The sequence below is a fragment of the Manacus candei genome, unplaced genomic scaffold (genome assembly GCF_025592945.1).
Source record: "Manacus candei isolate 608988 ecotype Guabito, Panama unplaced genomic scaffold, ASM2559294v1 h1tg000003l, whole genome shotgun sequence".
Lineage (NCBI taxonomy): Eukaryota > Metazoa > Chordata > Aves > Passeriformes > Pipridae > Manacus > Manacus candei.
Genome location: NW_026138051.1, coordinates 21051294 through 21076749, shown reverse-complemented (window position 1 = coordinate 21076749; position 25456 = coordinate 21051294). Strand labels below are relative to the sequence as shown.

The 25456-nt window shown below is 44.3% G+C and overlaps 2 long non-coding RNA genes and 1 pseudogene across 2 annotated transcripts in view; 1 reads left to right on the top strand and 2 right to left on the bottom strand.

The window, feature by feature from the left end:
* LOC127471731 (uncharacterized) overlaps nucleotides 1-13601 on the bottom strand; it is a 28710-nt gene extending 15109 nt beyond the window's left edge. The window contains exon 1 of the long non-coding RNA XR_007904748.1: nucleotides 13345-13601. This is a non-coding gene — a long non-coding RNA (uncharacterized LOC127471731). The remainder of the gene's footprint in view (nucleotides 1-13344) is intronic.
* Nucleotides 1-18136, top strand: part of LOC127471721 (cytochrome b-like) — a 46430-nt pseudogene extending 28294 nt beyond the window's left edge.
* On the bottom strand, nucleotides 1352-10236 carry LOC127471747 (uncharacterized). Its single transcript, XR_007904758.1, has 2 exons — nucleotides 10169-10236; nucleotides 1352-1415 (listed from the first exon to the last, which is right to left on the bottom strand). It is a non-coding gene; the product is annotated as an uncharacterized LOC127471747 (long non-coding RNA).
* Nucleotides 18137-25456: the final 7320 nt, after the last annotated feature.

The window sequence follows — 25456 nt, the reverse complement described above, 5'->3', positions numbered from 1 at the left end:
CTTCGTCCCCTGAATCAGGGGCAAGATCATGGGAGGCGATACAGACAGGTCAGTTGAGCCAAATGGACCAAAGGGACATTGCAGAATATATGGCGTCAGCTCAGCTACAAGAGCTCAGGAAAGGAACAGGAAAGGGGGAAAATCCAGTTTTTTACAATACATGCCTTCTGAGCGGCTTCTCTGTGTGGTGAAGCCCTGCTTCCCATGAAGTGGTCAGGTATCGCTGCTGACAGGAAGTAGAGAGAAAATCTATCGCACACCTGGGATGAATAACTATTATTCTCAACTATAACCCCAATCTGACTTTAATTACGTTCTATCTGTATACTGTAACAACTTCCGCCATCTTCTTCATCCTTAACACAACCAATACCCTAAAACTATCCACTGTTATATCCACATGAACCAAAATTCCATCACTAACCACAATCCTTATGCTCACTCTCCTCTCCCTTGCAGGTCTTCCTCCCCTAACGGGATTCCTACCCAAATGGTTAATTATTCAAGAGCTCACAAAACAAGAACTAACAGTAGTAGCCACAGCTATTACCCTACTCTCTTTACTTGGACTTTTCTTCTACCTACGACTGGCCTACTGTGCAACCATCACACTACCCCCAAACTTCACTAACTACATAAAACAATGACAAACTAACAAACCAACTAACACCCTAACCACAACCTTTACCTCCTTATCAATTATACTCCTACCACTATCTCCCATAGTACTCGCAATCCCTTAGAAACTTAGGTTATTTAAACCGAAGGCCTTCAAAGCCTTAAACAAGGGCTAATCCCTCTTAGTTTCTGTTAAGGTACACAGGATACTAACCTGCATCTCCTGAATGCAACTCAGATGCTTTAATTAAGCTAGAACCTCCCCCTGGACAGATGGGCTTTGATCCCATAAAATTTTAGTTAACAGTTAAATGCCCCAACCAACAGGCTTCTGTCTACTAGATCCCGGCGCATGTTTAATGCACATCAATGAGCTTGCAACTCAACATGAACTTCACTACAGAATTGATAAGAAGAGGAATCAAACCTCTGTAAAAAGGACTACAGCCTAACGCTTCTACACTCAGCCATCTTACCTATGACTTTCATCAACCGTTGACTATTTTCCACTAACCACAAAGATATCGGCACACTTTACCTTATTTTTGGCGCATGAGCTGGTATAATCGGCACAGCCCTTAGTCTCCTCATTCGAGCAGAACTAGGACAGCCAGGCACCCTTTTAGGCGATGACTAAATTTACAATGTAATCGTCACCGCACATGCCTTCGTTATAATTTTCTTTATAGTAATGCCTATTATAATTGGAGGGTTTGGTAACTGATTAGTACCATTAATAATTGGTGCCCCCGACATAGCATTTCCACGAATAAATAACATGAGCTTCTGACTACTTCCTCCATCCTTCCTACTTCTTCTAGCATCTTCTACAGTAGAAGCTGGGGCCGGAACAGGATGAACAGTATACCCACCTGTGGTGGTTTCACTCTAGGCCTTCCTGGAGACCAACTTGTAACCAGGAAGGAAACTAGAAAAGTGACCACGGAAGTATTCCATGCTATTCCTTTACGTAACTTGAGGTATAAATAAGGCCAGCGGGAGGCATCTCGCTCTCTTCCTTTCCGGCGAGGTTCGAGAACGGCGGGTCCCTGTTTTGGTCTGGTTTATCTGGAGCCGAGGCCTACAGTGACTACCGTTATCTGCCACGCGTGAGGGGAGAGCCTTGGGCCGTGTCTAGCCATCCTGCCTGTTCGAAGGGAAGTGGTGAGATTTTTTGCTAGTTTGCCTTCGGTCGGCTGGTTGGCTTGTTCGGTCCTTGCCCCTTTTTGTCCTTCTCCCTTCCCCTTTCCCCCCCCCCCCCCGTTCTGTGTGTGGTATTCTCCTTTTGTGTATCTGTCTCATATGTAATATATATATATATATATATATATTTGCTATAGCTTTGGCTGCTTGGTTTTCTTTTCCCTCTCTGGGAGGCGGGTCCTTGTTGTCGAGTTTCGGGGACTTGGCGGGAAGCCAGCTCGAAACTTGCACAACATTTTTGGTGTCAGAAGTGGGATATTTTGGTTAAGTTTGGCTTGTTTTGATAAACGTTTTTCCAGGAAGACAGCCAAGCTCGGTGTTGTTTTGCAAAACCAATCTATTGTTTTGGGAACAGGTCTGGGAACACTGCCAGAGTCTGGGAAAGCAGCCAAGGAAACTTTGTTTATATAAACAAAGGTTTGTTTTGGGATCAAGAAGAAATAATAACAAAAAACAATGGCTATTTCATTAATTTGTCTTATAATTCTAGCCACCTTTACACCTGTGTTAGGCTACCGTATAGGGAGACGTCCAGACCTTGAGGATGGATGGAACGAATTGCTTCCATCCTTTAATTTTGACATCGAAGGTTTGGTAAAGGAAATCCCCATGGTTAAAATTGGCTCTAATTACTATATAAATCTTATTGCAACAGTACTGTCATTGATAAAGGTACTGGAAGTGCTACTTAAACTTGGAAGAATGGGGTTCCGTTGCCTTCCCTCTTGTAGGAAAGATCACACCTCAAAGGGACTCGCTGGAACTTTGGAAAGGGCTGCAGACAGGCCAGTCCCCGGGTGGCATGGAGCTTGGGAAGATTTCGGTAGATTAGTAGGACATGTGTCACCCCCCATTAATTGGGAGTTCACACCAGAACAAATGTTTGATTCTGGTGAGATGGCCCACTGTTTGGCAGAAGGGTGTTTTTCCTACAAAGATCCGAATATGCAATTCTCCGCTTTGTGCTGGGGCCTGGCTAATGCTTATCGAGCTGCCATAGACCACCTTCAAAGGGGTAAGGTCGACACAGAAACCCAAACCACGCCACTTGAAACCAGTGATGTCCCTATTAGGTCCACAGAAGTTGGGGTCCAAACACAACTTGAAGTCAATGCCATTTCTACTAAGCCCACTAGAACCGGGACTCAAGCTAAGAACCGGAAGGTCATCATTGCCCCTATGAAGAAGAAGAAGACGTGGGTAAGAGAGATCAAGGAACTTACAGACTCATCTCCCCAACCAGAACGCACAGAAGAAAGAGAAGAAGAAGAAGAAGAAGAAGGAACAGAAGAACCTATCCAATTCACTCAAGATGTAGTGGACGAAGGAGCGGCAGCAATGGGAGAAGGAGCAACAGCAAGTGATGAAGGCGCGACTGCGAGAGAGGAAGTAGTGGTTGTGACTGAGGAAGGAGCGATTGGAAGAGAAGAAGCAGGTACCAGAGAGGAAGAAACGGTTACACGGGAAGGAGCACGTCCAAGAGAACTAGGGGCACGCCCAAAGGAATACAGAACAGCATCAAGAGAAAAGAAAGCAACAGTACAAACGGCCGGTGGTATATTGTCGCTTGATGATTTATATCCTGACTACACATTCAGTGTTACAAAAGACGCAAAGAAGGAGCCAAAGCATTCCCCTCAATTGGAGGGGGAATTATCCCTACCCCTCCAGACCCAACCTTCTCTTGGAGGTGTGAATGATTGGAGGAAGAGGCCCTTATCTCACCACGTGAAAGATTACTCACTACCTCCACCAGCTGGGTATCGCGAACGACGCAGGAGTCCATCCCCACGGCATGAATGGCATAGAAGTCCATCTCCACGGCGTGAACGGCGTAGGAGTCCATCCCCACGGTATGAACGACGTAGAAGTCCATCTCCGCGGCGTGAACGGCGTAGGAGTCCATCCCCACGGTATGAACGGCATAGGAAACCATCTCCGCGGCGTGAACAATATAGAAGCTTATCCCCACGGCATGCTCAGTCTCCACCTCCACATGAGAGATATAGGGAGGAAGTGGGAGCAGTCCCACGTAGGAGTGGAAGAGTAAAGAGAGAGGTGGAAAAGATTCTACGTGGGAGAGATGGACAAGAAATTATGCGAGAAAGCGAAATTACACAATCACTGACCACAAGAGAGCTTCGAGATTTACGGAGAGATTATATGCGCTTGCCTGGTGAAGAAGTCCTCACCTGGCTGGTGCGATGCTGGGACAAGGGAGCTGATAGTCATGTAATTGAAGGTGATGAAGCACGACAGTTGGGATCCATTGCTCGAGACCCTGTGATAGAGCAAGAAATGGGGAGGGAGAAAATGGCATCCAGTCTTTGGCTCCGAATACTCCATGCGGTGAGAGTGAAATACCCATTTAAGGAGTCCCTGAAGAGTTCTTCAAGAAGGTGGAGGACTGCGGAAGAAGGCATCCAATACCTACGGGAATTGGCCATGCTGGAGATCATCTATTCTGATCCAGATTATTATGATATCCAAGTTCCTGAGAATGTTCCCTGCACGCAACCAATGTGGAAAAAGGTAATTCAAGGTGCCCCTAAACCATATATTTCCTGCTTGATACCCGTATATAATCCAAAGATGGATGAACCAAGCGTGGACACTATGTGTGCTTGGATAAGAACCATCGAGGAAAATATGGAAGACTCCTTCAATCCCCTGTACCGACGCACCTACGATAGGGAAAGAACGGAGAGAGATTATGAATATTCCAGATATGAGGACGACCTTAGAGACAGAGAGGACAGAAGGTATAGAGATTACCAAGAAAGGCCAATGGGAAGATCACGGCGGGACCGACAAAGACGACCTCGGCCTAGACCTCGATCCTGGTCTCAATCTTGCTCACGGTCCCTGTCATTCACACGTCGAAGGAAAGAGAACTCTAAGCGTGGGTCACGTAACCAACTATGGGCATACCTTCGTAGTAAAGGAGAAAACATGAAGAAGTGGGATGGTGAACCCACTTCTAAGCTTGAAGCTAGAGTGAGGGAGCTGAAGCGAAAGAAGACTGACAAGAAAGTTGTCTATGTAGTAGACGGAGATTTCTTAGAAGAGAAACTGCGATCGCCGAAACACAAGAAGATGGAGGTCCACTTCGACAATGGCAAAAAGTCTAAGAAGTCAAAGTCAAACTCTGACGACGAATGCTCTGATCAAGACCAGTAGAGGGGCCCTGCCTTCTGCCAGGAGAAGGAGAGGGACCAAGAAGATAACCGGGTTTACTGGGCTGTGTGGGTCCGATGGCCTGGCACATCGGATCCTCAGAGATACCAGGCCTTGATAGATACTGGAGCCCAGTGTACTGTAATGCCTTCGGAGTATAAGAGTACCGAGACTGTTACTATTTCTGGAGTGACAGGAGGGTCTCAAGAATTGTCAGTAGTAGAGGCGGACATGAGCTTGACGGGAGACCAATGGGAAAAGCGTCCCATTGTGACGGGGCCAGAAGCCCCTTGCATCCTTGGTATGGACTACCTAAGAAGAGGATACTTCAAGGACCCGAAAGGGTACCGGTGGGCTTTTGGTGTAGCCACGGTGATTGAAGAGGGGTCCAAGCAATTGTCTGCCCTTCCTGGCCTTTCAGAAGACCCTTCCATTGTAGGATTACTACGAGTTAAAGATCAAGAAGTGCCAATGGCCACAACAACTGTACACAGACGACAGTATCGGACAAACCGAGATGCTGTGATCCCTATCCACAAAATGATCCGAAAGTTGGAGAGCCAAGGGGTGGTCAGCAGAACCCATTCACCCTTCAACAGCCCCATCTGGCCTGTGCGTAAATCCGATGGAGAGTGGAGACTGACTGTGGACTATCGTGGCTTAAATGAAGTTACGCCACCGTTGAGTGCTGCCGTGCCAGATATGCTGGAGCTCCAATATGAGTTGGAGTCCAAGACAGCAAAGTGGTACGCCACCATCGACATAGCCAACGCGTTTTTCTCCATTCCTTTAGCGGCAGAGTGCAGGCCACAGTTTGCTTTCACCTGGAGGGGCGTTCAATACACCTGGAATCGACTGCCCCAGGGGTGGAAACACAGTCCAACCATCTGTCATGGACTGATCCAGGTCACACTAGAGAAGGGTAAGGCTCCCGAACACATCCAGTACATCGATGACATCATTGTATGGGGGGATACAGCAGAAGAAGTTTTCAAAAAAGGACAGACGATCATCCAGATTCTCCTCGAGGCCGGTTTCGCTATTAAGAAGAGCAAAGTCAAGGGACCTGCCCGAGAGATCCAATTCCTAGGGGTGAAATGGCAAGATGGACGACGCCAGATACCAACAGACATAATCAACAAGATTGTAGCAATGGCTCCCCCCACAAACAAGAAAGAAACCCAAGCTTTTCTGGGAGCCATAGGCTTCTGGAGGATGCATATCCCAGAATACAGTCAGATTGTGAGCCCTCTTTACTTTGTGACCCGTAAAAAGAACAATTTCCAGTGGGGTCCTGAGCAACAACAAGCTTTCAGGCAGATCAAGCAAGAAATTGCACATGCCGTGGCTCTTGGACCAGTTAGAATGGGACCAGATGTAAAGAATGTGCTCTACTCTGCAGCTGGAGATAAAGGTCCCTCCTGGAGCCTCTGGCAAAAGGTGCCTGGCGAGACGCGAGGGCGACCACTGGGTTTCTGGAGCCGAAGCTACAGAGGTTCTGAGGCCAATTACACCCCTGTGGAAAAGGAAATCTTAGCGGCGTATGAAGGTATACGAGCAGCTTCAGAGGTAATTGGTACCGAAGCACAGCTCTTCCTGGCACCCCGATTACCCGTCTTGAGCTGGATGTTCAAAGGGAAGGTGCCCCCTACGCATCATGCCACGGATGCTACATGGAGCAAGTGGATAGCCTTGATTACGCAGCGTGTACGATTGGGAAGCTCAAATCGCCCTGGAATTCTGGAGGTTATCACAAATTGGCCTGAAGGTGGGAACTTCAGCCTGGCAGAAGAAGAGGAAGAACCAGTGAGCCGAGCTGAAGAAGCTCCGCCATTTGATCAGCTGCCAGATGAAGAAAGGCGTTATGCCCTTTTCACTGATGGTTCTTGCCGAATTGTAGGAAGGAACCGGAAGTGGAAAGCGGCCGTTTGGAGTCCCACCCGACGAGTGGCAGAAGCTGCTGAAGGTCAAGGCGAGTCAAGTCAATTTGCAGAGCTCAAAGCTGTCCAATTGGCCCTGGACATTGCTGAACGAGAAGGATGGCCAAGGCTCTACCTCTACACTGACTCGTGGATGATAGCCAATGCCTTATGGGGATGGTTGGATCGATGGAAGAAGATGAACTGGAGGCGTGGAGGAAAACCCATCTGGGCTGCTGACTTGTGGCAGGACATCGCTACCAGAGCGAAGAATCTGAATGTGAGAGTCCACCATGTAGATGCCCACATGCCCAAGAAGCGAGCTAATGAAGAACACAATAACAACAGAGAAGCAGACCGAGCTGCACAGATAGGAGTGTCACAAGTAGACCTAGACTGGCAGCAGAAAGGAGAATTGTTTCTAGCTCGATGGGCCCATGATGCTTCCGGTCATCAGGGCCGAGATGCCACCCACAGATGGGCACGAGACCGAGGGGTGGATTTAAGCATGGATGTAATTTCTGAAGTTATCCATGATTGTGAAACTTGTGCCGCTATTAAGCAGGCAAAAAGACTGAAGCCCCTGTGGTATGGTGGACGATGGGATAAGTATAAGTATGGAGAGGCATGGCAGGTTGATTATATCAAACTGCCACAGACCCGTCAAGGTAAGTGCTATGTACTTACCATGGTGGAAGCAACAACCGGATGGCTAGAGACTTTTTCAGTGCCCCACGCAACGGCCCGAAATACCATTCTAGGCCTTGAAAAGCAAGTTTTGTGGAGACATGGGACCCCAGAACGTATCGAGTCAGACAACGGGACTCATTTCAAAAATGAATTAGTCACCACTTGGGCGAGGGAACATGGTATCGAATGGGTATACCACATTCCATACCATGCACCAGCTGCTGGGAAGGTTGAGAGATATAACGGATTATTGAAGACCACTCTAAAGTTATTAGGTGAGGGGACTTATAAAAACTGGGACAAGAACTTAGCCAAGGCTACCTGGCTAGTTAACACCAGGGGTTCTGTCAATCGAGCTGGCCCTGCACAGGCAGAATCCCTTCACATTGTTGATGGAGATAAAGTTCCAGCAATCCATTTGAGGGGAATGCTAGGGAAAGCTGTTTGGGTTACCCCTGCCTCAGGCCAAGACAAACCCATTCGTGGGATTGTCTTTGCTCAAGGGCCAGGACATACGTGGTGGGTAATGAGGAAGGATGGAGTCATCCAGTGTGTGCCTCAAGGAAACTTAGCCTTGGGGAAAAACTAATTGTATGTCCTAAGTTGTGTTTTTACAGGAAGCCAGTCACCAGATGAGAGAGAGACCTGAACTAAGCTGTTGCTGGTATCCAGTGATGAGACAGTCCAGTGATGAAACAGCCATAAAATCAGAATTGTAATGGTGACTGAGGAGACCAAAGATCTGGACTGAACTGACATCTGTATTGATTTTCCAACGACGAGACAACTGTGCCGAGAGACCAACAAGAACTATATATATATATATATGCAAATGTGTATATATATGCGCGGGATGTAGACGAACGTGAGACATAGGTGTTGCGTAAAGAAATAGTATGGAATAAGGGGTGGAGAATGTGGTGGTTTCACTCTAGGCCTTCCTGGAGACCAACTTGTAACCAGGAAGGAAACTAGAAAAGTGACCACGGAAGTATTCCATGCTATTCCTTTACGTAACTTGAGGTATAAATAAGGCCAGCGGGAGGCATCTCGCTCTCTTCCTTTCCGGCGAGGTTCGAGAACGGCGGGTCCCTGTTTTGGTCTGGTTTATCTGGAGCCGAGGCCTACAGTGACTACCGTTATCTGCCACGCGTGAGGGGAGAGCCTTGGGCCGTGTCTAGCCATCCTGCCTGTTCGAAGGGAAGTGGTGAGATTTTTTGCTAGTTTGCCTTCGGTCGGCTGGTTGGCTTGTTCGGTCCTTGCCCCTTTTTGTCCTTCTCCCTTCCCCTTTCCCCCCCCCCCCCCCCTTCTGTGTGTGGTATTCTCCTTTTGTGTATCTGTCTCATATGTAATATATATATATATATATATATATTTGCTATAGCTTTGGCTGCTTGGTTTTCTTTTCCCTCTCTGGGAGGCGGGTCCTTGTTGTCGAGTTTCGGGGACTTGGCGGGAAGCCAGCTCGAAACTTGCACACCACCCCTAGCCGGAAATCTAGCCCACGCCGGTGCATCAGTAGACCTTGCCATCTTCTCCCTTCACCTGGCAGGTGACTCATCCATCCTTGGGGCAATCAACTTTATCACCACAGCAATCAATAGAAAACCACCTGCTCTCTCACAATACCAAACCCCTCTATTCATTTGATCGGTCCTAATTACTGCAGTTCTACTTCTCCTCTCCCTACCAGTCCTCGCTGCTGGTATTACAATGCTTCTAACAGATCGAAACCTAAACACTACATTCTTTGACCCCGCAGGAGGCGGAGACCCAATTTTATATCAACACTTATTCTGATTTTTTGGCCATCCAGAAGTCTACATCCTTATCCTACCAGGATTCGGAATTATTTCCCATGTTGTAGCCTACTACGCCGGTAAAAAAGAACCCTTTGGCTACATAGGCATAGTCTGAGCCATATTATCCATTGGTTTCTTGGGCTTTATCGTATGAGCTCACCACATTTTTACAGTTGGAATGGACGTAGATACCCGAGTTTACTTCACATCCGCCACCATAATTATTGCAATCCCCACTGGCATTAAAGTCTTCAGCTGACTAGCAACCCTACACAGTGGAACAATCAAATGAGACCCACCCATACTATGAGCCCTAGGTTTTATTTTCCTCTTCACCATTGGTGGACTAACAGGCATCGTTCTTGCCAACTCCTCCCTAGACATCGCCCTGCACGACACCTACTACGTAGTTGCACATTTCCACTATGTATTATCTATGGGGGCAGTATTCGCCATTTTAGCTGGCTTCACACATTGATTCCCACTGTTCACTGGCTACACCCTTCACTCTACATGAACTAAAGTGCACTTTGGAGTAATATTCTTTGGGGTCAACCTAACATTCTTCCCACAACATTTCCTAGGTCTAACTGGTATACCACGACGATACTCAGACTACCCAGATGCTTATACCCTATGAAACACCCTATCCTCCATCGGCTCCCTCATCTCCATAGTAGCTGTAATTATACTAATGTTCATTATCTGAGAAGCCTTCGCATCCAAATGGAAAGCAGTGCAACCAGAACTTACCTCCACAAACATTGAATGAATTCACGGCTGCCCTCCTCCCTACCATACCTTTGAAGAACCAGCTTTTGTCCAAGTACAAGAAAGGAAGGAATCGAACCCTCATAAGCTGGTTTCAAGCCAACCGCATCAAACCACTCATGCTTCTTTCTTATGGGTTGTTAGTAAAATCATTACATAGTCTTGTCAAGACTAAATCACAGGTGAAAACCCAGTACATCCCATCCCAACTCCATGGCCAACCACTCTCAATTTGGTTTTCAAGACGCTTCATCCCCTATTATAGAAGAACTTATTGAATTTCACGACCACGCCCTAATAGTCGCACTAGCCATTTGTAGCCTAGTCCTGTATTTACTAGCTCTTATAGAAAAACTATCCTCCAACACCGTCGACGCACAAGAAGTAGAACTTGTCTGAACAATCTTACCTGCCATTGTCCTAATTATACTAGCCCTCCCATCCCTTCAAATCCTCTACATGATAGACGAAATCGATGAGCCTGACCTCACCCTCAAAGCTATTGGCCACCAATGATACTGATCCTACGAATATACAGACTTTAAAGATTTATCTTTTGACTCTTACATACCACCAACTATGGATCTACCACTCGGTCATTTCCGCCTCCTAGAAGTTGATAACCGCATCGTCATTCCAATAGAATCCCCGATTCGAATTATTGTTACAGTTGATGACGTTCTCCACTCCTGAGCTGTTCCTAGCCTTGGTGTAAAAACCGATGCAATTCCAGGACGACTGAACCAAACTTCCTTTATCACAACCCGTCCTGGAATCTTCTATGGTCAGTGCTCAGAAATCTGTGGAGCCAACCACAGCTTCATACCTATTGTAGTAGAATCAGCCCCTCTAACACACTTCGAAAACTGATCTTCACTTCTAACATCCTAATCATTAAGAAGCTATGAACCAGCACTAGCCTTTTAAGCTAGAGAAAGAGGATTATTCACCCTCCTTAATGACATGCCCCAACTAAACCCCGCACCTTGACTTTTTATCATACTAACTTCATGATTCACTTTTTCTCTTATCCTTCAACCTAAACTCTTACTATTTACCCCAACTAACTCACCCTCCAACAAAACACTACCCACTATAAAAACCCATTCCTGAAACTCACCATGAACCTAAGCTTCTTTGATCAATTCATAAGCCCAACCCTCCTCGGAATCCCCCTTATCCTCATCTCGCTGTTATTCCCAACCCTATTACTTCCTTCTCCTGGCAATCGATGAGTTACAAATCGTCTTTCAACTCTTCAACTCTGATTTCTCCATTTAATCACAAAACAACTAATAACCCCATTAAACAAAAAAGGCCATAAATGAGCCCTAATCCTATCATCACTCAGAATTATACTTCTAACAATTAACCTATTAGGCCTCCTACCTTACACATTCACACCTACTACCCAACTATCAATAAACCTAGCCCTCGCCTTCCCTCTATGACTTGCCACCCTGCTAACAGGCCTACGAAACCAACCTTCAGCTTCCCTTGGACACCTCCTACCAGGAGGCACCCCAACACCTCTAATTCCTGCCCTCATCATAATTGAAACAACAAGCCTTCTCATTCACCCTTTAGCCTTAGGAGTTCGCCTCACAGCCAACCTCACAGCAGGACACCTGCTCATCCAACTCATTTCAACAGCCACTACCATCCTCCTTCCCATTATACCTACCGTGTCCCTTCTAACTATAACAATTCTACTCCTCTTAACAATTCTAGAAGTGGCCGTGGCAATAATCCAAGCGTATGTCTTTGTACTTCTTCTAAACCTTTACTTACAAGAAAACATTTAACCCTTAATGACACACCAAGCCCACTCATTTCACATAGTAGACCCAAGCCCTTGACCCATTTTTGGAGCAGCAGCCGCCCTCCTCACTACCTCTGGGTTAGCCATATGATTTCACCACAGCTCTATCCAACTCTTACTCCTAGGCCTACTCTCTATAATCCTAGTGATACTCCAATGATGACGTGACATCGTACGAGAAAGCACATTCCAAGGCTACCATACCCCTACAATCCAAAAGGGCTTACGTTACGGAATAATTTTATTTATTACATCCGAAGCATTCTTCTTCCTAGGATTCTTCTGAGCATTCTTCCACTCCAGCTTAGTCCCCCCTCCAGAACTCGGAGGACAATGACCTCCTATAGGAATCAAACCTCTCAATCCAATAGAAGTCCCCCTACTAAACACTGCTATCCTCCTAGCCTCAGGAGTCACTGTCACATGAGCACATCACAGCATTACAGAGGGCAATCGGAACCAAGCTACCCAAGCCCTACTTCTACCCGTCCTATTAGGATTCTACTTTACAGCACTTCAAGCAATAGAATATTATGAAGCCCCATTCTCAATTGCCGACGGAGTCTATGGATCAACCTTTTTCGTCGCCACAGGATTTCATGGTCTCCACGTAATCATTGGATCCTCCTTCCTCTTGATTTGCCTCCTCCGCCTCGTAAAATTCCACTTCACATCCAACCACCACTTTGGCTTTGAAGCAGCGGCCTGATACTGACATTTTGTTGACATTATCTGACTGTTCCTCTACATAACAATCTATTGATGAGGATCTTGCCCTTCTAGTATATTAATTACAATTGACTTCCAATCTCTAAAATCTGGATCAAAACCAGAGAAAGGCAATTAACATCATCCTCTTTATATTCACAATTTCTCTTTCACTATGTATTATCTTAACTTCACTAAACCTTTGATTAGCTCAAATAAATCCAGATTCAGAAAAATTATCCCCATACGAATGTGGCTTTGACCCACTGGGCTCTGCCCGCCTCCCATTTTCAATCCGATTCTTCCTTGTCGCAATCTTATTCCTCTTGTTCGACCTAGAAATTGCCCTCCTACTGCCCCTCCCATGGGCTACTCAACTCCTCTCCCCCCTCACTACCTTAACATGAACCTCCACAGTCATTCTCCTCCTCGCACTAGGGCTAATTTATGAATGAATTCAAGGGGGCTTAGAATGAGCAGAATAACTTCAGAAAGTTAGTCTAGCAAAGACAGTTGATTTCGGCTCAACAAACCACAGTCCTACCCCGTGACTTTCTCAAAGACCTTTCTGCATTTAAGCTTCTACTCTGCCTTCACCCTAAGTAGTCTAGGACTAGCCTTTCACCGAATACACCTAATTTCTGCCCTGCTATGCTTAGAAAGTATAATACTATCAATATACATTGCCCTCTCCATATGACCTATTCAAACCCAAACAACATCCCCCACCTTAATGCCCATTCTTATGTTAGCATTCTCAGCCTGTGAAGCAGGCGCCGGTCTAGCAGTCCTAGTAGCTTCCACCCGAACTCACGGATCGGATCATTTACACAATCTAAACCTTCTACAATGTTAAAAATAATTCTCCCTACAATCATATTACTCCCCATAACCTTCCTATCTCCTCCAAAATTCCTATGACTCAATGTCACCTCGCACAGCCTCTTAATTGCAACCGCTAGCTTACAATGACTTCCTTCAACCTATTACCCTAGCAAAAACCTATCACCATGACTTGGAACTGATCAAATTTCATCCCCCTTATTAGTTCTATCTTGTTGACTTCTACCTCTTATAATCCTGGCAAGCCAAAATCACCTTCAACAAGAACCTCCCACACGAAAATATATTTTTACCATAACCATAATCCTCACCCAACCATTCATTATCTTGGCCTTCTCAGCCTTAGACCTGATATTATTTTATATCGCATTCGAAGCTACCCTAATCCTTACCCTAATTCTAATCACACAATGGGGTAGCCAACCAGAACATTTAAGTGCTGGAATCTACCTCTTATTTTAGACACTAATTAGTTCTCTTCCCCTATGAGTAGTGATCCTCTATCTTCACACCCAAACAGGAACTATACACATCACTATAATAAAACTTTCACACTCATCTCTTACAAACTCCTGAACAGGCCTCATATCAAGTCTAGCCCTATTGTTCGCTTTCATAGTGAAAGCTCCCCTTTACGGACTACACCTGTGACTCCCAAAAGCCCACGTAGAGGCACCAATCGCAGGATCCATACTCCTAGCTGCGCTCCTCCTCAAACTTGGGGGATACGGCATTATGCGTACCTCAATAATGACAAACTCCCTATTAGACTACCTCTACTACCCATTTTTAACCCTAGCCTTATGAGGGGCACTAATGACAAGCTCCATCTGCCTACGCCAAATCGACCTTAAGTCATTAATCGCCTACTCCTCAGTAAGCCACATAGGTCTAGTCATTGCCGCAACAATAATCCAAACCCACTGATCCTTTTCAGGGGCCATAATCCTAATGATTTCACATGGACTCACCTCTTCCATACTATTTTGCCTCGCTAATACAAACTATGAACGCATACATAGTCGTACTCTCCTTCTAACACGAGGCCTACAACCCCTTTTACCTCTAACAGGAATCTGATGGCTCCTAGCCAACCTAACAAACATAGCCCTTCCTCCTACCACTAACCTGACAGCTGAATTAACTATCATAATTGCACTCTTCAACTGATCCACCTTCACCATTATCCTAACCGGAACCGCAACTCTACTAACTGCAGCCTATACCCTCTACATACTCCTTATAACCCAACGAGGTCCAACTCCAACCTATATTACAACTGTCCAAAATTCAAATACACGAGAACATCTCCTTATAACACTTCATATCCTACCCTCCCTCCTCCTCATCCTAAAACCAGAGCTAATCTCAGGAATTCCCACATGCAAGCATAGTTTTAAACCAAACATTAGACTGTGATCCTAAAAATAGAAGTTAAACTCTTCTTGCCTGCCGAGGGGAGGTTTAACCAACAAGAACTGCTAACTCTTGCATCTGAGCCTAAGACCTCAGCCCCCTTACTTTTAAAGGATAATAGCAATCCACTGGTCTTAGGAGCCATTCATCTTGGTGCAAGTCCAAGTAAAAGTTATGGACTTCCCATTAATCCTCAACACCTCTATATTCTTGACCCTGGCTACCCTCTCTATACCCATCCTACTCCCCCTCCTATCCAAAAACTATCTAAACTCTCCAACAACCATCATACACACTGTTAAAACTTCCTTCAGAGTTAGTTTAATTCCCATAATCCTCTCCATCTACTTAAATATGGAAAATACCACTTTCTATTGAGAATGAAAATTTAGTGCGAACTTCAAAATCCCTTTTAGCCTTAAAATAGACCAATACTCCTTAACGTTTTTTCCTATTGCACTATTCGTAACATGATCTATTCTTCAATTTACAACATGATATATAGCCTCAGAACCCCACACCACAAAATTCTCTCTTTACCTTCTAATCTTTCTCATTGCAATACTCATCTTAATCATCGCTAATAACATATTCCTCTTATTTATCAGCTGAGAGGGAGTCGGAATTATATCCTTCCTCCTGATTGGATGGTGACACGGTGAACGGAAGCCAACACCGCTGCACTTCAAGCCGTACTTTACAACTGTATTGGGGATATTGGACTAATCCTCTGCATAGCATGACTAGCATCCTCAATAAACACTTGAGAAATTCAACAGCAATCCTCCCCAAACCAAATATCCCTTCTCCCTCTCTTAGGACTCATCCTAGCCGCCACAGGTAAATCCGCCCAATTTGGCCTGCATCCATGACTCCCAGCAGCTATAGAAGGGTCAACCCCCGTATCTGCCCTACTCCATTCCAGCACAATAGTAGTTGCCGGAATCTTTCTATTTATTCGCACTCACCACATATTATGTAACAACCAAATTGCCCTAACTATGGGCCTTTGTATAGGTGCCCTATCCACCCTATTTGCCGCTACATGCGCTCTTACCCAAAACGACATCAAAAAAATTATTGCTTTCTCTACATCCAGCCAACTAGGACTAATAATAGTCACTATTGGCCTAAATCTACCTCAACTAGTCTTCCTACACATCTCTACGCATGCATTCTTTAAAGCCATACTCTTCCTTTGCTCTGGGTCTATCATTCACAGCCTTAACGGTGAACAAGACATTCGAAAAATAGGAGGATTACAGAAACTACTCCCTACAACTACCTCATGCCTGACAATCGGAAATTTAGCTCTCATAGGAACACCATTTTTAGCAGGGTTTTACTCAAAAGATCTCATTATCGAAAGTCTTAACACCTCCTATCTAAACACCTGAGCACTCCTCCTAACCCTCGTAGCTACAGCTTTTACTGCAACTTACAGCCTACGTATAGCCCTACTAGTACAAACTGACTACACCCGGATTCCCTTCATTACTCCCATCAATGAAAACAACCCAGCAGTCACAAACCCAATTACTCGTCTCGCTCTCGGAAGTATTATAGCTGGTCTATTAATTACCTCTTATATCTCCCCTACAAAAACCCCTCCTATAACCATACCACTGGTCACAAAAACCACTGCTATCATTATTACAACATTAGGCATCATTCTGGCATTAGAACTATCAAAACTCACACATACCTTCTCTGCCCCCAAACAAAATATCACTATAAACTTCTCCAGCACTCTAGGATATTTTAACCCCCTTATACACCGCCTCAGCTCTACTAAACTCCTAAACAACGGCCAGAACATTGCATCCCATTTAATCAACCTATCCTGATATAAAAAAATAGGCCCAGAAGGACTAGCGACCCTTCAACTCAAAGTATCCAAAATCTCAACTACTCTACACTCCGGACTAATCAAAACCTATCTCGGATCCTTCGCTCTATCTATCTTAATTATAATCTTATTTACACAGAACTAAGAATTAATGGCCCCTAACTTACGAAAACATCACCCCCTTCTAAAAATAATCAACAATTCTTTAATTGACCTCCCAACACCACCAAACATTTCCGCCTGATGAAACTTTGGATCTCTTCTTGGCATCTGTCTAACAATCCAAATCACCACTGGCCTCCTACTAGCAATACATTATACAGCGGATATCACCCTGGCATTCACGTCCGTCGCCCTTACATGCCGAAATGTTCAATTCGGCTGACTAATCCGAAACCTCCATGCAAACGGCGCCTCCTTCTTCTTCATATGCATTTACCTACACATTGGACAAGGATTCTACTATGGTTCCTACCTATATAAAGAAACCTGAAACACAGGAGTTATTCTCCTCTTAACTCTAATAGCAACTGCCTTCGTAGGATATGTCCTCCCATGAGGCCAAATATCATTCTGAGGCGCTACAGTAATTACTAACCTATTCTCAGCAATTCCTTACATTGACCAAACACTTGTAGAATGAGCTTGAGGAGGATTCTCAGTTGACAACCCTACACCTACCCGGTTCTTTGCCCTCCACTTCCTCCTCCCATTCTTAATTGCAGGTCTCACCCTCATCCACTTAACTTTCTTACATGAAACAGGCTCAAACAACCCCCTAGGTATTTATTCAGACTGCGACAAAATCCCATTCACCCCTATTTCTCAATAAAAGATATTCTAGGCCTTTTGTTCCTCCTCATTCCTCTAATAACACTTGCCATATTCTCACCCAACCTCTTAGGAGATCCAGAAAATTTTACACCTGCAAACCCATTAGTAACACCTCCCCACATTAAACCTGAGTGGTACTTCCTATTTGCATATGCCATCCTACGATCAATCCCCAACAAATTAGGAGGAGTCCTAGCCCTAGCCGCCTCCGTCTTAATTCTATTTCTAGCCCCATTCCTCCACATATCAAAGCAACGAACTATAACCTTCCGACCTCTCTCCCAACTTCTATTCTGAATCCTAGTAACAAATCTTTTAATCCTTACATGAATCGGTAGCCAACCAGTCGAACATCCATTTATTATCATCGGACAACTCGCCTCAACTACCTACTTCACAATCATTCTCATCTTATTCCCCATTACTAGTCTCCTAGAAAATAAGATACTCAACCTCTAACCACTCTAATAGTTTATAAAAAACGTTGGTCTTGTAAACCAAAGACTGAAGGCTGCCCCCTTCTTAGAGTTTTCCAAAAAATATCCAAGCACCCCCCATCTTTCCAATCAACACGTACATCAAGGGGAGGCCCCCCCCCCCATACCCTACGGTATGTATTACTTTGCATAGCATCCTCCATCACATTAGACATAACATGCATGTAGGAAAATCTGACATACTATTATTGCAAAAACCATCCAAATTTCCATACTATCTCCCATACAATCCAAAACTTGTCATTCACAGATCTAGGCACATTCCCACACAAGGACATAACATGTCATGTTCTAGGAATAATCCCGCCAAACGAACTAAAACCTAAAACTGCTAATTTTCGCATAAAATCCTTCTCAATACGAGGAACGTCACAGAACCTAAAATCCATGGTCCATGGACCACTCACCACTTAACCTTGCTCTATGTACCAACCAAGAAGTGCTGGGTTATTTATTAGTCGTACTCCTCACGAGAAACCAGCAACCCGGCGTTAGTAATGTTTATCATGTCCAGCTTCAGGTGTATTCTTTCCCTTTCCACCAATAACCCACTCTCATAACTTGCTCTTTGTCGCCTCTGGTTCCTCGGTCAGGGCCATAACTTGCTTAATTTTCCTAAACTTGCGCTCCGTTACTAATGGTTGGGGATGCTCGGCCAACCTGGACCGCTCTTCTAAACTTTTGGGGGTTTTTTTTGGGGTAGATCTCAATAAGCCCTTCAGAGTGCTCCGCCAGGGGGCTCCCATATATGGTTGACATGTACCCCTTATGGTCGGCGAGCGGATTTCTCACTTTTGCGTGAAAAGTAATGATATGGTTTCAAGTGTTATTCGGTCTCATACTGTTGCACTGATGCACTGTCACGTGCTGTTGGCTTGGTTTTTCCATTACGTCTCTCATCAAGTTGCAATTTAATTAATGTACGCCAGACATATTTTTGTCGTCAATTTCACAAAAAATTACAAAAATTTTGTCATTTTTTGCAATGATCTAGGGACTTTCCCTCTAGTCATCATTAATTTTTGTTTTTAAATTTTTTAACAAAAATTTCAAATTTTACAAACTTTCCATTCCCCTAATTTTCCAATTAAGACATTTGCATCATCAATTTGTTAAATTTTTTTAACACACTTTAATCGACCCCATCATTTCCTTTCATCATTCATTTGTTCATTTGTTTGTTTACACTTTAATCTACCCCATCATTTCCTTTCATCATTCATTTGTTCATTTGTTTGTTTACACTTTAATCTACCCCATCATTTCCTTTCATCATTCATTTGTTCATTTGTTTGTTTACACTTTAATCTACCCCATCATTTCCTTTCATCATTCATTTGTTCATTTGTTTGTTTACACTTTAATCTACCCCATCATTTCCTTTCATCATTCATTTGTTCATTTGTTTGTTTACACTTTAATCTACCCCATCATTTCCTTTCATCATTCATTTGTTCATTTGTTTGTTTACACTTTAATCTACCCCATCATTTCCTTTCACCCTCTTACCTCCCCAATTAATCGCCCCCACTACTCTAACTAATATTCCACCCACATACACCTTTAACAGTTGGTCCCAAACTTTTTTCCAACCCTTCAGAAAAAAAGGAATCAAACCTTTATCACCAACTCCCAAAGCTGGCATTTTCATTAAACTATTCTCTGAACCACACCTCCTTAAACCGCCCGAATTGCCCCACGAGACAACCCTCGTACAAGTTCTAGCACAACAAACAACCTCAGCAACAGACCCCAGCCCGCAATTAAAAATTGTCCCACCCCCCAAGAAGAAAACATAGCCGCTCCCTCAAAATCCAACCAAATAGATAAAACACCCCCACTATCCACCGTGTTTATCCCTAACCACTCTAACTCAGATAACCCTATAATAAACACCCCACCCCCCAACACTAAAACTAACCCAGCACCATACCCAACAACCTGCCAGTCCCCTCAGGTCTCAGGAAATGGATCTGCTGCCAATGAAACCGAATACACAAAAACCACTAACATCCCACCTAAATATACCAGAAATAACACTAGTGATACAAAAGACACCCCCAAACTCATTAACCATCCACACCCTACAATAGACGCCAACACTAACCCCACTACTGCATAGTATGGAGAAGGATTGGAAGCAACTGCTAGTCCTCCCAAAATAAAACTAACACTTAAAAATAGTATAAAGTACGTCATAACAATTCCTGCTTGGCCTCTATCCAAGACCTTTGGCCTGAAAAACCATCGTTGTAATTTCAACTACAAGAACATAAAACCTTAACAAACCCACCCACAACACTACAATCCTGCCCCTTTCTACTCTTCTAACTTCTCAACAACACATTTTTGTTATCCACTAGAACTACTTCTCCAACCACTAAACAAATCCTAAATCAATAGCAACTATTACTACAACTAAAACAAGCCCCAATAATAATCACTATGCCTATAACAGCCTTAGTCCTTGTAGCTTACAATAAAGCATAACACTGAAGATGTTAAGACGGCTATTACACATACCCAAGGACAAAAAAGACTTAGTCCTAACCTTACAGTTAGTTCTTGCCAAATATATACATGCAAGTATCCGCATCCCAGTGAAAATGCCCTCAGCACCTTAAAAAGACAGCAGGAGCAGGCATCAGGCACACCACTCCAATTGTAGCCCAAAACGCCTTGCCTAGCCACACCCCCACGGGTTTTCAGCAGTAATTAATATTAAGCAATAAGTGTAAACTTGACTTAGTTAAAGCAACTTACCAGGCTTGGTAAATCTTGTGCCAGCCACCGCGGTCACACAAGAAACCCAAATTAACTTTATACGGCGTAAAGAGTGGTTTTTCATTATCACTTCAACTAAGACTGAAATGTAACCAAGCTGTTATAAGCACAAGATGCATCCAATACTCCCATAGAAATGATCTTAGCTTCATGATCAACAAAACTCCACGAAAGCCAGGACACAAACTGGGATTAGATACCCCACTATGCCTGGCCCTAAATCCCGATGCTTTCACCATTTAAGCATCCGCCTGAGAACTACGAGCACAAACGCTTAAAACTCTAAGGACTTGGCAGTGCTCCAAACCCACCTAGAGGAGCCTGTTCTATAACCGATAACCCACGATACACCCAACCATCCCTTGCCAAATCAGCCTATATACCGCCGTCGTCAGCCCACCCCTAAACTGAGGGTTTAACAGTGGGCACAACAGCAACATCCCACTAATAAGACAGGTCAAGGTATAGCTCATGAGATGGTAGAAATGGGCTACATTTTCTAGCATAGAATACCTCACGACAAGGAGTGTGAAATCACTCCTAAAAGGCGGATTTAGCAGTAAAGCAGGATAATAATGCCTCCTTTAAGCTGGCTCTGAAGCATGTACATACCGCCCGTCACCCTCCTCACAAGCTATGATTAATTTTATTTATAATAAACCCCTAAGCTAGAGATGAGGCAAGTCGTAACAAGGGAAGTGTACCGGAAGGTGCACTTAGTCTACCAAGACGTAGCTATAACTAAAGCATTCAGCTTACACCTGAAAGATATCTGTTCCATATCAGATCGCCTTGAAACCTAACTCTAGCTCTTCTACCAGATTACATAGAAACTAAGTTAATACTACCCATTAAATCAAAACATTCTCTCACTCAACCTAGTATAGGCGATAGAAAGGTAAACTCAAGACGCAATAGAGATCATGTACCGTAAGGGAAGAATGAAATAGTAATGACAAACCAAGCAATAAATAGCAAAGACCAACCCTTGTACCTTTTGCATCATGATTTAGCAAGAACTACCCAAGCAAAACGCCAATTTAAGCTTGCTTCCCCGAAACCCAAGCGAGCTACTTACGAGCAGTTATCTACTGAGCAAACCCGTCTCTGTTGCAAAAGAGTGGGAAGACTCGTTAGTAGTGGTGAAAAGCCAATCGAGCTGGGTGATAGCTGGTTGCCTATGAAATGAATCTTAGTTCCCTCTTAATTCACCTCCCAGGACTACACTCAACCCACAGGAAGCGAATTAAGGGCTATTTAAAGGAGGTACAGCTCCTTTAAAAAAGAATACACTCTCCCCTAGCGGATAAATTTAATTACAGCTTAATTGTGGGCCTTCAAGCAGCCACCATTAAAGAATGCGTCAAAGCTCCTCACCTAAAAAAATCTAAACTTCCTCATGACTCCCTCTTCCCCAATAGGCCAACTTGTATTAAATAAGAGAATTTATGCTAAAATAAGTAACTAGGGATCCCCTCTATGGCGCAAGCTTACATTACAACATTATTAACAATCCACAGGATATTTTTTAACCTTAACAAGACCTTATACCCAAAACTCTGTTAACCCACCTATGGAGCGCCCCCAAAGACGATTAAAATCTGTAAAAGGAACTAGGCAAATCCAAGGCCCGACTGTTTACCAAAAACATAGCCTTTAGCAAACCAAGTATTAAAGGTGAAGCCTGCCCAGTGACAATTCGTTCAACGGCCGCGGTATCCTAACCGTGCAAAGGTAGCGCAATCAATTGTCCCATAAATCGGGACTTGTATGAATGGCTTAACGAGGTCTTAGCTGTCTCCTACAGATAATCAGTGAAATTGATCTTCCCGTGCAAAAGCAGGAATAACCCCATAAGACAAGAAGACCCTGTGGAACTTTAAAATCTGTTACCACTCCCATAAACAATACTCACCCACAGGGCCTACTCCCCCGGGATTTTGCTGGTGTGCATTTTTTGGTTGGGGCGACCTTGGAGACAAACTTAACCTCCAAATATCAGACAATCCATCTTAACCAAGAACTACCCATCAACATGCTAATAGCAACCAGACCCAATATAATTGATTAATGAACCTAGCTACCCCAGGGATAACAGCGCAATCTCCTTCAAGAGCCCACATCGACAAGGAGGTTTACGACCTCGATGTTTGATCAGGACATCCTAGTTGTGTGACCCCTACCAAGGGTTCATTTGTTCAATGATTAACAGTCCTACGTGATCTGAGTTCAGACCAGAGTAATCCAGGTCGGTTTCTATCTATGTTACAACTCCTTCTAGTACAAAAGGATCGAAGAAGTAAGGCCTATGCCACAAGCACGCCTTCGCACCCAGTAATGAACCCAACTAAATTACGAAGAGCTCCACCATAACCCCCTCCTAGAAAAGGACCGCTAGCATGGCAGAGCTTGGCAAATGCAGAAGGCTTAAGCCCTTTACCCAGAGGTTCAAATCCTCTCCCTAGCTCCAACGCAAACCACATGACAATTCACTTAACCCTCACTTACCTTATTATATCAATATCCTATGCTCTCTCCATCCTCATCGCCGTAGCATTTCTTACCCTAGTTGAACGTAAGATTCTAAGTTATATGCAAGCCCGAAAAGGGCCTAATATTGTAGGACCATTTGGCCTCTTACAACCTATAGCAGATGGAGTAAAGCTATTCATTAAAGAACCAATTCGTCCATCAACTTCATCCCCTTACTTATTTATATCTACTCCTATCTTAGCCCTTCTAGCAATTACAATCTGAACACCACTTCCCCTACCCTTTCCCCTTACTGACCTAAACCTTGGCATACTCTTCCTTCTAGCTCTATCTAGCTTGGCAGTCTACTCAATTCTAGGATCAGGGTGAGCCTCTAACTCAAAATATGCCTTAATCGGCGCCCTCCGAGCAGTCGCACAAACTATCTCTTACGAAGTTACCCTAGCCATTATTCTCCTATCCGTAATTATCCTTAGTGGTAACTACACCCTCAATACCCTAGCTACAACTCAAGAACCTCTCTACCTCATTTTCTCCTCCTGGCCCTTAGCAATAATATGATATATCTCCACTCTTGCCGAAACAACCGCACTCCATTTGACCTGACAGAAGGAGAATCTAAACTAGTCTCAGGGTTCAACGTAGAATATGCTGCAGGACCATTCGCCTTGTTTTTTCTTGCCGAATATGCTAATATTATACTAATAAATGCACTCACAACCATTCTATTCCTAAACCCCAGCTCATTTAATCTCCCTCAAGAACTCATTCCCCCTACTTCAGCTACAAAAGCCCTCCTCCTTTCCGCAGGATTCTTATGAATCCGTGCCTCTTACCCTCGATTCCGATATGATCAACTCATACATTTGCTTTGAAAAAACTTCTTACCCCTAACATTAGCCTTATGCCTATGGCATACCAGCCTTCCTATCTCCTATGCAGGCCTACCCCCCTACCTAAGACACTCAAGGAAATGTGCCTGAATCCAAAAGGGTTACTATGATAAAGTAAACATAGAGGTATACCAATCCTCTCATTTCCTAATTTTAGAAAAGTAGGAGTCGAACCTACACTAAAGGAATCAAAATCCTCTATACTCCCTCTATATTATTTTCTAGTAAGGTCAGCTAATTAAGCTATCGGGCCCAAACCCCGAAAATGATGGTTTAACTCTACCTTAAACCCCAAACCGTAAACCCTAAAACCTAAACCCTAACCCTTGCTAACCTTAACCCTAACCCTAACCCTAACATCTCATAGCAGAGGGAGGGAGGGGCCTGATTCCTCATCAGATATATCAACAGTCAAAAGCCTGTAAGCTCAGCTCTTGCCTTTTCAGGGCTTCACACCGTCAGCACTGGAGGGAGGGAGGGGCCCGACTGCTCATCAGAGGTATCATGCAAGTCAAAAGCCTGAAAAGTCTCCTAGAATGCATAAATCATTAACCATTTCAGTCTCTGACAATTGGTCCACACAGTAACTGCAAGCTATGCCCAAAGCCTGTTCCCTAACCTTAGAAGAGAGACTGCAACCCTCGAGATGTTGGAGGCTCGAGGCATGGTCCGTGACACTAATCATGGCTATAACTCATAACTTCTTGGAGTATGGGGACTTCCCTCCTTCACCCCCGGCAGATCAAGGCCACCACTTCAACTGACAGACATGGAAGCATTGCTGGACCCCGTGGACGGTGACTATATACATCTGTCCACTCTCAGCTTTTCTTTCTCTTACTCTCCCTTGCTCTTATCCTGCCTTTCTCTCCCCTATGCATTTTCTTTCCCCCCCCAAAGGTTATGTCTGTGTCACATTGTGGTATGACAGCACCCAAACTGCTAGCATGCCTGTTGATACAGAATTGTTAAAATAAACCTTGCCAGTATATGTTTTCAGACACCGATTATTTAGTGTCGTTTCACTTTAATCCACGCCAAGGGAATTATTAATAAAAACCTGAGTTACCCCCTCTCCCCTTTTCCTGGGGCGGGTTGTAACACCAATCAGCACTGACTCCGCCCAGTAGGTGGAGC